This window comes from Carassius gibelio, chromosome B1 (assembly GCF_023724105.1).
Source record: "Carassius gibelio isolate Cgi1373 ecotype wild population from Czech Republic chromosome B1, carGib1.2-hapl.c, whole genome shotgun sequence".
NCBI lineage: Eukaryota > Metazoa > Chordata > Actinopteri > Cypriniformes > Cyprinidae > Carassius > Carassius gibelio.
Window position 1 is genome coordinate 34,092,538 of NC_068396.1, and position 13,621 is coordinate 34,106,158.

The 13,621-nt window shown below is 49.0% G+C and overlaps 1 protein-coding gene across 1 annotated transcript in view; it reads left to right on the top strand.

Moving 5' to 3' along the window:
* Positions 1-13,621, top strand: part of LOC127948398 (GTPase IMAP family member 8-like) — a gene marked incomplete at its 5' end in the record, with an annotated part of 70,302 nt that overhangs the window by 4,113 nt on the left and 52,568 nt on the right.

The window sequence follows — 13,621 nt, forward strand, 5'->3', positions numbered from 1 at the left end:
TATAGTAAGTGGTTCCCTTCATTATTACATCAATGCACATCATTGCATTACTAAGTGTCACACTGTCAGTCTCTGTTTTCCTGGGTGTCCACTAGTGAGCTCACTTCTCCTTAGGCACTTCACCATAGGCACTATAATTCCTCTAGTCTGGTCCTGTCTTCACAGTTATTGCACTCCAATTGATTGCACCAGGTGCAGGATATCTACTGTCATTAGTCTCCTTATAAATACCTATCTTTCCCTGTTGTTTGTATGGAGTCCTTACCCTTCGTGCTACCAATGTTCTCATATCCCGAGACTCACCCTTGCTATCTCGTCCTCCGAGTTCCCGTTCCGTTCCTTCCGGTTCCCTCTTTTGTTTTGTTTATCTCCTTTGACTGTTTGTTTTGGATTACCCTTTTTGTTAATAAATCGTACCTGCAATTGGATCTCTCCCTGTCCTTGTGTTTCTCTGGTGCACGAACGTCACAGAAGGACTCCATCCTAGAGATCCAGTGGTATGTCTGCTCCAATTTCCTCCCCACCCATCAAATGGGAGAGGAATGGATTTGAGGGTACTCGCCTAGTTGTGTTCCATGGAACGAGGGGAGGTCGCTCCAGAATGTGTAGTCGAGAGGAGGTCTGGCAGCGATTTGCACTGTGGCCTCCCATTGACCCGGGGTTCAGATGGGAGCCTCCGTTTCCCCATTGTAGACAGAGAGGGAAGAGGAAGCACAAAGCGACTGAGCCAGCGGCACTATGCAAGATGGCCGCCAGTTCTGTGCCACTGCACAAAATGTCCGCCAACCCAGCGCCGCTGCGTAGCATGACCGCCAACCCAGCACCACGAGGCAAAATGGAAATCAGCCCCACACCACAGCACAGGATGGCCGTCAACTCAATGCCATGAGGCAACATGGCCGCCAACCCAGCACAGATGGAAGCCAACCCCACATTACAGCGCAAGATGGCCGCCATTTCAGTGCCACAGTGCAGGATGGCCGCCAGCTCAGTGCCAACGCACAAGATGGCTGCCAACCCAGCGCCAGGAGGCAAGATGGACGCCAGCATAGCGCCACAGCACAAAGTGGCCACCAGTCCAGCGCCACAGCACAAAGTGGCCACCAGTCCAGCGCCACAGTGCAAGACGGCCGCCAGCTCAGCGCCAACGCCCAAGATGCGTTAGCCAGCACCAAAGCACAAGATGGCCGCCAGTTACAGTGGACTTTCCTGAGTTAAGTCATATTCCTGTTGACCTTCCAGAGTCGAGTCAGGTGCCCGTTGACCTTCCTGAGTTGAGTCAGTTTCCAGTTGACTCTCCAGAGTCGAGTCAGGTGTTCATGGACCCTCCAGAGTCAGGGTTAGACACCGTCAACCTTCCAGAGTCAGGGTTAATTACCGTTGGCACTCCAGAGTCAGGGCTAGTTCCTGTTGACCTTCCAGAGTCGAGTCAAATTCCAGTTGACTGTCCAGAGTCGAGTCAGGCTCCTATTGACCTTCCAGAGTCGAGTCAGGCTCCTATTGACCTTCCAGAGTCGAGTCATGTGCCCATTTACTTTCCAGAGTTGAGTCAGGTTCCGGTTGACCCTCCAGAGTCGAGTCAGGTGTTCACGGACCCTCCAGAGTCAGGGTTAGTCACCGTCGACCTTCCAGAGTCAGGATTAGTTACCGTTGACCTTCCAGAGTCAGGGCTAGTTCCTGCCGATCTTCCAGAGTCAAGCCAAATTCCAGTTGACTGTCCAGAGTCGAGTCAGGCTCCTGTTGACCGTCCAGAGTCGAGTCACTTTCCAGTTGATTCCCCAGAATCAAGTCAGATTCCTGTTGACCTTCCAGAGTCGAGTCAGGTGTCCATTGACTTTCCAGAGTTGAATCAGGTTCTGGTTGACCCTCCAGAGTCGAGTCAGGTGCTCATGGACCCTCCAGAGTCAGGGTTAGTCACCGTCGACCTTCCAGAGTCAGGGTTAGTCACTGTTGACATTCCAGAGTCAGGGCTAGTTCCTGTTGACCTTCCAGAGTAGAGTCACGTTCCAGTTGATTCCCCAGAATCAAGTCAGATTCCGGTTGAACTTCCAGAGTCGAGTCAGGTGCCCATTGACTTTCCAGAGATGAGTCAGGTTCCGGTTGACCCTCCAGAGTCAGGGTTAGTCACCTTTGACCTTCCAGAGTCAGGATTAGCTACCATGGACTTTCCAGAGAAAAGGCTAGTCACCGTTGACCTATTCAGAGTCACGTCAAGTCACTGGTGATCTTCAAGGACTGAGTCAAGTCACTGGGGATTTTCAAGGACTGAGTCAAGTCACCGGGGATCTTCAAGGACTGAGTCAAGTCACCGGGGATCTTCAAGGACTGAGTCAAGTCACCGGGGAACTTCAAGGACTGAGTCAAGTCACCGGGGATCTTCATGAATAAATGCAAGTCACCAATAATCTTCATGAGCAGAGTCAAGTCAGCACCGATCTTCTGGAATCCAGTAGAAACACCATAGGATTACCAGAGTTTCATCCTCCCGTTGGTCTGGCCACACGGATGTGGTGGTCTTCTGCTCCACCCTGGGGGACTCCGGCATCAACCACAAGGACGTGGTGTTCTTCTGCTCCACCCTGGGGGACTCCGGCATCGACCACAAGGACGTGATGGTCTTCTGAGGACGTGGTGGTCTTCTGCTCCGCCCTGGTGGACTCCGGCATCTACCACAAGGACGTGGTGGTCTTCTGCTCCACCCTGGGGGACTCCGGCATCGACCACAAGGACGTGGTGGTCTTCTGAGGACGTGGTGGTCTTCTGCTCCGCCCTGGGGGACTCCGGCATCGACCACAAGGACGTGGTGGTCTTCTGCTCTGCCCTGGGGGACTCCGGCATCGACCACAAGGACGTGGTGGTCTTCTGCTCCGCCCTGGGGGGCTTCCGCCCTGACCACACGGTTGTGGTGGTCTTCTGCTCTGCCCTGAGGGACTCCGGCATCGACCACAAGGACGTGGTGGTCTTCTGCTCCGCCCTGGGGGACTCCGGCCTCAACCACAAGGATGTTGTGGTCTTCTGCTCCACCCTGGGGGGCTTCTGCCTTGACCACATGGTTGTGGTGGTCTTCTGCTCTGCCCTGGTGGGCATCACGTGATGTCCTTCACGGACTTATGTTTTTGTTTTCCTTTGTTTTTCTGTCTGTTTCCTCCTTTGTACCTGGCCCTCCGTCCCTCCCCCTGATCCTCCGCCGGTCCACCACCCTCCTGGACTCCTTGTTTTGTGTTACACTTCTCTTGTCTCTGTTTCCCCATTTTACCTGGTTGTCTTGTTTCTATTTCCCCATTTTATCTGGTTGTTTTGTCTATGTTTCCCCATTCTACCTGGTTGGTTTGTCTCTGTTTCCCCATTCTACCTGATTCTCCTGTCTCTGTGTATCATGTTTTCTTGCCCTCCGTCCCTCCCCCTAGTCCTCCGACGCTCCACCTCCCTCCTAGTTTCTTTATCTGTTGGTTTTCCCTTGGTTTCAGGTGGAGCATCTGGCAGCTGCTCCTTGGAGGAGGGGGTAATGTCACGCTGTCAGTCTCTGTTTTCCTGGGTGTCCACTAGTGAGCTCACTTCTCCTTAGGCACTTCACCATAGGCACTTTATTTCCTCTAGTCTGGTCCTGTATTCACAGTAATTGCACTCCAATTAATTGCACCAGGTGCAGCCAATCTATTGCCATTAGTCTCCTTATAAATACCTGTCTTTCCCTGTTGTTTGTATGGAGTCCTTACACTTCTTGTTACCAATGTTCTCGTCTTCCGAGACTTACTCTTGCTATCTCGTCCTCCGAGTTCCCGTTCCGTTCCTTCCGGTTCCCTCTTTTGTTTTGTTTGTCTCCTTGGACTGTTTGTTTTGGATTACCCTTTTTGTTAATAAAACGTACCTGCAATTGGATCTCTCCCTCTCCTTGTGTTTCTCTGGTACACAAACGTCACACTAAGTCGCTGCAATGGAGCAGCTCTATTGCTATTAAATTACAGATGATGAACCATAGAGCAAAAGCTTGTAAAATATTTTCTAATGGGCATAATTAGGTGTGAAAATAGCCGAAGGATATACAGTCAAACCAAAAATTATTCAGAGACCAGATATACATTTTTACATTTTTTTTTACTAGTGGGTGCAAGACACTATAGTTAATTTATGTAAGTGAGGATAGCAAAATAAACTGTGACAAATTATAGCTAAAAAATCTTCATACAGTGGACTAGCAGTAAAACTGAAACAAGTACGGGACCAAAAATTGAAGTTCAGGTTTGCATTAACCTGGATGACAGCATGCCCAGGAGACTACAGACAGTCATTAAGGCTAAGGCTTGTCACTATTTTAATGGCAAATGGCAGAAAGAGCAGTGATTTAAAATCAGAATAAGAATCTGAAGGAGCTTTTTTGCTATGTGTGCTTACACACCCAAGGATTTTATCTTGGTGACAGAATCTTCCACAGACAGGATAACAAGTGACTAGACACAGATAAAAATAAAATAAAATAACATTGAAAGCTAACGCTGTGCTTCCTGATGATATCTCCCAAGGGTAACACGTAAAGCATCAAAAGTAACGGCCCTAGTACTGAGCCTTGAGGTACTCTACATGTAACGAGGTTAAAATAGTTTTATTTCACTAGATTTTCCTGTTTATGCATTCAGTGCGGTTCTATAATTGTTGAAATCAGGGTTTGTAAAAATATATTTAAAAAACTAGTAGGGGTAGCTGCAGCTTGGAGCAATGGGCGTGCCATGGGGGCGTGCTGAAAGGGGGGGGGGGGATACATGCTAAAAGGTTTCTCTTTGGTGAAACAAAAGGTAGGGGGCGTTGAAATAGGTAATGTGAAAGCTGGCTGTTAAAAAAAATTAAATAAATCTGTCGAGCTATAACCCTACTGATTAAAAGGAAGTAATAAATTCAATTTAATCCTATAAAACCAAATGTAATTTTTCCAAGATAAAAATGGTGTTAATGATATTAAGAATATTATTTAAAATTACTTTTGAAAGTACCTTCAACACTTCATGGTTACTGATGTCATCACCATCACAAGTTTAGGTCTTGATTTTTCAATAATCACAAACAAATTAGTTATTTTTTCGAGTATACAAACATCTCTTAACTTCGCACTAGCTGTTCTTAAGTTAAATTCAAAAGTTTTATTTGTTAACATTAGCTAATACATTGTGAAGTGAAATAACAAAAACAAACAACAAACAGCTGTACTTTTATTAACTAACAAAGTTTAATAAATATTGTATCAACTGTATTGTTCATAGTTAATGTTAGTTTATACATCAATGTTAACAAATAAAACCTTATTGTAAAGTGTTACCCTAGAAAACTAGGTTTTGCCTAATAGAGAAAAATATATAGTTGAAAAAAACACTGAAATCTAAAAATTTTAAATTTAGCCAGAAGAGTTTAGTTACCTTATGTTAAGTGACATTAACCAATTTAGCAAACAGATCGACTAAAATACTTTTTTAGCTTTCAGTTTCATTTGCCAATTCAAGTAAACACATATAATATATATATGTATGTGTGTGTGTGTGTGTGTGTGTGTGTGTGTGTGTGTGTGTTTGTACATGTGTGTTTGTGTGTGTATGCGTTTATATATATATATATATATATATATATATATATATATATATATATATATATATAGATAGATAGATAGATAGATAGATAGATAGATAGATTGTTTGTATATTTAAGTGAAATTAATTTTTATGTCTATTTTTACTTTCTCTTACATTCTTGCTTCATCTCTGGACATTATTGTTTTTATTAATTATTATTGTTGTTGTAATTATTGTTATTTAATTTAACGTAATCATTTTAGACAATTATACCAAGTGTGGGTGGTGGTAGTTGGTGGGTGTTTTTTTTTTTTTTTTTTTGTGAACTATTAAAAAAAGGAATAATCTGATATTCTTGGTAATTTTGCATACTATATAATTTGATGTATATTCCCAATAAACATATCTTTAGAAAAAAAAACTGTTGGCTATCTTAGAATGGAAAGTACTAAAGTTTTTTGTTTACTGCACAAATCTCGGACTGCAAATTCAACATTAAGTTGAATGTCCATTACTTAAATAAAGACAGAAAATAATTAATTGCAGCTTTGTTGGCTACGATGAAACATTCAATACAATTCAAATCACTGATGTCATATTTACGTTCAGTTTTGTATATGCTTTGTATAATGTTAGTTCTGCTCTCTTTGTGTTCTTTCAATTCTCAACAACTCATACATATGCCATTTAAGGCTTGATTTATAAGCATTTAGTTTTCTTTTCAGTAAATTTGTTCTTTTGTTAATAATAATCAGGAGTTAACCCTATAGCACAATGTGTTTTCTTTCCATTAACAAAAGCAATGTTTGGTCTTATGGGTGGGAAATATACTTTATTTATATTTACAGCAAAGCATTTCAAAACACAGCTGTCAGTGAATTGATTTTTTACTGAATATTGCTGATCATCCCTGTTTGTGGAAGAATTACAGGATGTGTTCAAAGGGTTTTTAAATGTGGATTAACTGTTAGTTCTGAAACTTTAAGATAATTATGTGAGAAAATAAATGCTGCTAAATAGTTTGTGTACCAGTTCATACTAGATTCACTTTTCTATAAACATGTATTAATAAGTTAGAGCTTAGTTCGTCTCGGTTACGTACGTAACCCTCGTTCCCTGATGGAGGGAACGGAGACGTTATGTCGACCGACAAATGGGGTCTCACTTGGGAGGCCAATCATCTCTGATTTTAAGAGAAAACGCCAATGAAATTGGCAAGTGGATTAACACACCTGAGCCACTCCCCGTGCCAACGGGTATAAATAGGGCGACAGGTGCATCCACTCATTAGGTTTTACGCTGAGGAGCCGAGAATGTGTCCCGGCAACAGCGAATGGTTCAAGGTTGTGGCATGGGGACATAACGTCTCCGTTCCCTCCATCAGGGAACGAGGGTTACGTACGTAATCGAGACGTTCCCTATCTGTCGGTCACTACGATTTATGTCGACCGACAAATGGGGTCCTATGGAAAACGCCATAACCTGAACCTCGTCACAACCCTGAGGCGCTGCAATTGTTGACAAGCCTTGGCGTGCCACAAAAGCTACGCATAAGGTCGTAACCTTCCCAAAGCCCCAGCGCAAATTCACTGACCTTGGTACCGAAGGGGCCAAAGGGTGAGTACATCGCTGCTGGAGAAGGCCATGCTGCTGTTCCGCCCATATAAAGTAAATGGAAGGGATTTCAACCTTGTGAAAGTGAAAAGATTGCTTCAAATCTTCCCTATTTGTTCTTTCAGCTGGCAAGACAATGGGGAAGCGAGCCTTTAGGAAAAGGTCGCTACGGAGACCACATCCTACCCGTAGGGAGGTGACATGTGGATATACCGATATGGACTGACCCAGGGGGCAGTACTACATATGGAAGGGTCTCTGAGGCATGTCCTACCTTGGAGTAGGGATGGAACGGCTGCCAGAAGAGACTGACAGAATGATCTGTCAAGGGAAGACACGGGTTTGCCAAGAGGGAAACCTTACCGTGGAAGAATACACATATGGGATTACCCGTAGGGAACCCAGCCATATGGACACCTAGCCCAGTACAGGGGCTGACCGGCTCCGGGCATGCTAACACCAGTACTGGGCCTGGCGACAGACTGCTCCGCCAAGTCTGACGCCGAGGGTGCTGGAGGATGATCGACCAGGGTACGCCAACCGGGGAACTCTACTGGGAGAAGAAGGCGCTCACATCCCCGTGTTAGGGGGAATGGCGCAGCAAGCGAGACACCCAGCCAGCCCTTCCCGCCAATTACCTGTTACCCAACACACGGGAAGAAACTGGCTCTACACGGAGGTTGTAAAACCTCGCAAGGGTGTTAGGTGTCGCCCAGCCCGCAGCTCGACAGATGTCTGCCAGAGAGGCGCCGTGCGCCAACGCATAGGAGGAGGCCACACTCCGTGTGGAGTGGGCCCTCACCCCCAGGGGGCACGGCTCGCCTTGGGAATGGTAAGCCAAGGCGATGGCGTCCACTATCCAGTGGGCCAACCTCTGCTTAGAGACAGCCTTCCCCTTCTGCTGACCTCCAAAGCAGACCAGGAGCTGCTCAGAGCTTATAAAGCTCTGGGTGCGGTCCACGTATATGCGAAGCGCTCTTACGGGACACAGCAACGACAAGGCTGGATCTGCCTCCTCCAGGGGCAGCACTTGCAGGTTCACCACCTGGTCTCGGAAGGGAGTGGTGGGAACCTTGGGCACGTATCCAGGCCAGGGTCTCAGGACAACGTGAGAGTAGGCCGGCCCGAACACAAGGCACTCTTCACTTACCGAAAATGCTTGGAGGTCCCCGACCCTCTTGATGGAAGTGAGCGCGATCAGGAGCGCTGTCCTGAGAGACAGGAACTTCAGCTCGACCGAATCCAGCGGCTCAAAGGGACCCCTCTGAAGTCCCGCCAGGACAATAGAGAGGTCCCAGGAGGGAATCAGGGGTGTCCTAGGAGGATGTAACCTTCTGGCACCCCTCAGGAACCTAACGATCAGGTCATGCCTCCCCAGGGACCGGCCGTCCACTGCATCGTGATGGGCTGCAATGGCAGCCACATACACCTTTAGGGTGGAGGGTGACAGCCCATGCTCCAGCCTTTCTTGCAGGAAAGAAAGCACGACTCTGACCGGGCATCTCAGGGGGTCTTCTCGGTGAGAAGAACACTAATTCGTGAACAGACTCCACTTCAGAGCATAGGCCTGCCTCGTAGAAGGGGCTCTAGCCTGAGTGATAGTGTCTACCACCGCTGGGGGCAGATCACTTAGGTCTGCCGCGTCCCGTCTAGAAGCCACACGTGGAGGTTCCAGAGATCTGGACGCGGGTGCCAATGGTGCCAAGCCCCTGAGAGAGAAGGTCTCTCCTCAGGGGGATGCGCCAGGGAGGGGCTGTCACGAGGAGCATGAGTTCCGAAAACCAGGTCCGGGTGGGCCAGTAAGGCGCAACCAACAGGACCTGTTCCTCGTCCTCCCTGACCTTGCACAGAGTCTGTGCGAGCAGGCTCACTGGGGGAAACGCATACTTGCGTAAAGCCCGAGGCCAGCTGTGTGCCAGTGCATCTGTGCCCAGGGGGGCCTGGGACAGGGAATAGTACAGCTGGCAGTGGGAGGACTCGCGGGAAGCAAACAGGTCTACCTGGCTTCCCCCAATCGACTCCAGATCAGCTGGACCGTCTGGGGATGGAGTCGCCATTCCCCGGGGAAAGTGAGCTGTCGTGAGAGCGCGTCGGCTGCACGATTGAGCTCCCCCGGGATGTGGACAGCGCGCAGCGGCTTGAGCCACGTCTGACTACAGAGGAGGAGATGGCGGGCGAGTTGAGACATGCGACGTGATCGTAGACCGCCCTGTCGGTTGATGTACGAAACAGCCGCAGTGTTGTCCGTGCGGACCAACACGTGCTTGTCCAGCACTAGCGGACGAAACCGTCGCAAAGCTAGATGCACTGCCAGCAACTTCAGGCAGTTGATGTGCCAAAGCAGTCGAGGTCCTGTCCAGGACCCTGAAGCTGCCTGCCCGTTGCATGTCGCGCCCCAGCCCGAGTTGGAGGCATCTGTTGTGACAACAACGTGCCGGGACACTTGTTCTAAGGGCACGCCGGCCCGTAGAAAAGCAAGGTCCGACCAGGGACTGAATAGGCGGCGACACATCAGTGTGATGGTGACACGATGTGTACCGCGGCGCCATGCCCATCTCGGGACTCGGGAGTGTAACCAGTGCTGAAGTGGTCTCATATGAAGCAACCCGAGCGGCGTGACTGCGGCTGCGGATGCCATATGCCCCAGGAGCCTCTGAAAGTGTTTCAGTGGTACCACTGTCCTGCCTCTGAGGGAAGTCAGGCAGTTCAGCACTGACTGGGCACGCTCGCTGGTGAGACGTGCCGTCATACTCACCGAGTCTAACTCCATGGGGAAGTCGTGGCCTAATGGTTAGAGGGTAGGACTCCCAATCGAAAGGTTGTGAGTTCGAGCCTCAGGCCGGCAGGAATTGTGGGTGAACAGCTCTCTCTCCACCTTCAATACCACGACTTAGGTGCCCTTGAGCAAGGCATTGAACCCCCAACTGCTCCCCGGGCGCCGCTGCATAAATGGCTGCCCACTGCTCCGGGTGTGTGTGTGTGTTCACTGCTCTGTGTGTGTGCATTTCGGATGGGTTAAATGCAGAGCACAAATTCTGAGTATGGGTCACCATACTTGGCTGAATGTCACTTCACTTCACATACCGAGATAAGAGATTCTCTGCACAGGGGAGAGCTTGCTCTTCTCCCGGTTGACCTGAAGCCCCAACTGACTGAGGTGCCGAAGCACGAAGTCCCTGTGATCGCACAACTCTTCTCGGGACCGGGGCATAATGAGCCAGCCGTCGAGATAGTTGAGGATCCTGATGCCCACTTCCCAGAGTGGGGCAAGGGCGCCCTCCGCGACCTTCGTGAAGACACGGGGGGACAGGGAGAGCCCAAAGGGGAGGACCTTGTACTGCCATGCCTGACCCTCGAAAGCAAAGCGCAGGAACGGTCTGTGACGAGGGAGGATAGAGACATGAAAGTACGCGTCTTTCAGGTCGATCGCTGCAAACCAGTCCTGGGGCTGGACGCATTTGATAATGCGTTTCTGCGTCAACATCCTGAACGGGAGCTTGTGTAGGGCCCGATTCAAGACTCGCAGATCCAGGATAGGTTGTAGGCCACCGCTTTTCTTGGGCACGATGAAGTAAGGGCTGTAAAACCCCGTCCTCATCTCGGCTGGAGGGACCGGCTCGATTGCATCCTTCGCCAGCAGGACAGCAATCTCCTCGCGCAAGACAGGGGCGTCCTGGACTGCCACCGAAGTCTCGAGCACGCCATTGAATTTGGGGGGTCGCCGGGCGAACTGAATCGCATAGCCGAGTCGGACCGTCCGGATGAGCCAGCGTGATGGGTTGGGCAGCGCAAGCCACGCTCCCAGATACCATACAAGTGGCACCAAAGGGACAGTCGACATACCCGCAGTGGTGCAGCGATGGGGAAATCGTGCCGGAAGGCCCAGAAGGCACTGCATCCTGAGTCATCGCAACCACACTCCCCGTGTTCCCGGAGGAACTGGCCAGAGACGCGTGGAGAGGTGTTGCCGTGGCGGAACAGAACCAGAAGATTCTCCACCCGGCCCTCCTCCGGGGGAAGGAGTGGCGCTGTCTTCGCCATCTCCTGAAGAGCAGTTCTCCGCATCTCCGAGTTGCCCATGTCAGGGCCGCTTAGTCGACTTCCTCGAGGACTTTGCAGCCAGGAGTGACACGGGGGGGCGCCGCTCTCCTGCATGGGGCTCGACTCGCCGGCCTCGAAGAACTCTCAGCACGGGGCGGAGCTGGTGTGGAGGACGCAGGGGGGCGCCCTCGGCGACGAGCAGGCTGAGGCACTGCCTGCGACGGAATGGTGGCAACCGGAGGATCACGTCGTGGCAAGATGTGCTGTATGGCCTCAGTCTGCTGTTGTTCTGTCAGGAACTACTGGGCACAGCCCCTGACAGCGTCGCCACACAGGACAGCCTGGGACATGGGAGCATCGAGAAAATGCACTTTGTCAATGTCTCTCATACAGACCAGGCTGAACCTGAAACGGCACTACTGGACCACCAGAGTGGACATCGCCTACCCAAAGGACTGCGTTGTGACTTCCGTCACCCAGAAGGGAGAGGTCAGTCGCCATGCACAGCTCCTGCATCAACCTCGGGTTGGTCCTACCCTCGTGCATTTGTTAAAGCCTTGGCTTGTTGGGTTTGCAGGATAGCCATGGCATGCAAAGCAGAGACAGCTTGGCCCGCAGCACTGTAAGCCTTGGTAGCGAGCGCGGCCGACAGCTTACAGGACTTGGGTGAGAGGCGCGGACTATCCCTCCCAGTGGCGGCGTTTTGCGGACACAAGTGCACCGCAATCGCACTCTCCTGCTGGGGAATGTCAACACACCCCTAGCTGCCCCGCCATCGAGGGTAGTGAGGATGGAGGAACGAAATGAGCTGCTTCCGGCCGTAAAAGGGGCCATCCACGACTACATCACTTCCCCATGCACATCCGGGAAGAAAGGAACCAGAGTAAAACGCGGTTGTGAGTCGCGCTCCACACCGAGAACCAATCAAACAGCCATGAGCACTCAGGGCTGGGCGGTGCATTCACCTCCATCCTGATGCTCACAGCTGCCCGGGCAAGCACGGCTGTCAACTCTGGGTCCAATTCGGCAGTGGCGACAACACCCGAGGGGGGCAGCCCCGCCGAATCTTCATCAACAGAGGTCAACAGCCCATCCCCGATGCTGCAATCGACATCTGATCTCCGGCGGCAAACTGAATGACCCGTTGGGACTGCCATAAGACAGCCCAGCAAAATCACCCAGCAGCAGCACAGGACAAACACTGCAGAAGGGGTAAGAGGTCCGTGGGGCGTGGCCCGGCGGAGAAGCTCTCACTGTCACCTTCAAATCTCCCAGAGCACTAGAAGTGCTCCAGAAGGACGCGGACGAAACGGCGTCTTGAAAAAGACGCGAATCGTCCGCGATTTGCTCTTTTAGGAAATCTGCTCTCTTAGTTGAAGCGCCCAGGGGAATCGCTGAAAGGCACACCGCTGTTTGCGCCGTACCGCCAACCAGAACAGCTTCCCGACACAGCAGATGAATGGCTTTGTGGAGTATAACAGCTTTCATACAACCACTCGGCTCCGAAGCAAAAATCTAATGAGTGGATGCACCTGTCGCCCTATTTATACCCGTTGGCACGGGGAGTGGCTCAGGTGTGTTAATCCACTTGCCAATTTCATTGGCGTTTTCTCTTAAAATCAGAGATGATTGGCCTCTCAAGTGAGACCCCATTTGTCGGTCGACATAACTCGTAGTTACCGACAGATAGGGAACTGTCATTACCTACATTATCAACAAATCACACAATAAATTGTTTTTACTCATAGTAAATGTAGATTTCATGCTAGAATTAATTGGATTTTGTTTTTAATAATCATTATTAATTGGCTCTTTTAAATGTGCTAAGGCTATACAATTTTTTTTACTTCACATTTAATGTATACATTTTTTTAAAAGTCAAACATAAAAACATTCTTTTCTACTGATTCTGCATCATTAATTCTCAGCAGGCATTCTTGATTATGAGAAAGTCTCACACAGACAGGAATGTCTGATGAGGTGGGGTAATCATATTTTTTTTAATTTTCTATTGCACTTTGGTGTGAATATTAAATACTAAAACTGTTTTTAAAAGTGGTTACAATAAATTTACACAATGTTCAGAAATAATATTCAGTAAAATAGAATTACACAATACTCAGAAATAATATTCATAAAATTCATAAATTCTGCTGTGGCAAAATGTTAACCTGTCCAATCACAAACCATGTTTGCCTATTCAGCTGAATAGCTCCAAAATGACACAAGATAGTTTCACTTTGCTTTATCAGCGCTAGATTCTGCTGTCTGGTCTTTAGCATTTTCTTGTCCACAAAATCAATTTTATATTTACCACAACACAGGTAAGGCAAAACATGTACACTAATAAATAATTACACATATTATTAAAAAAAATGTTTATTGATCATGTAAATGTCTGCCAAGCCTTT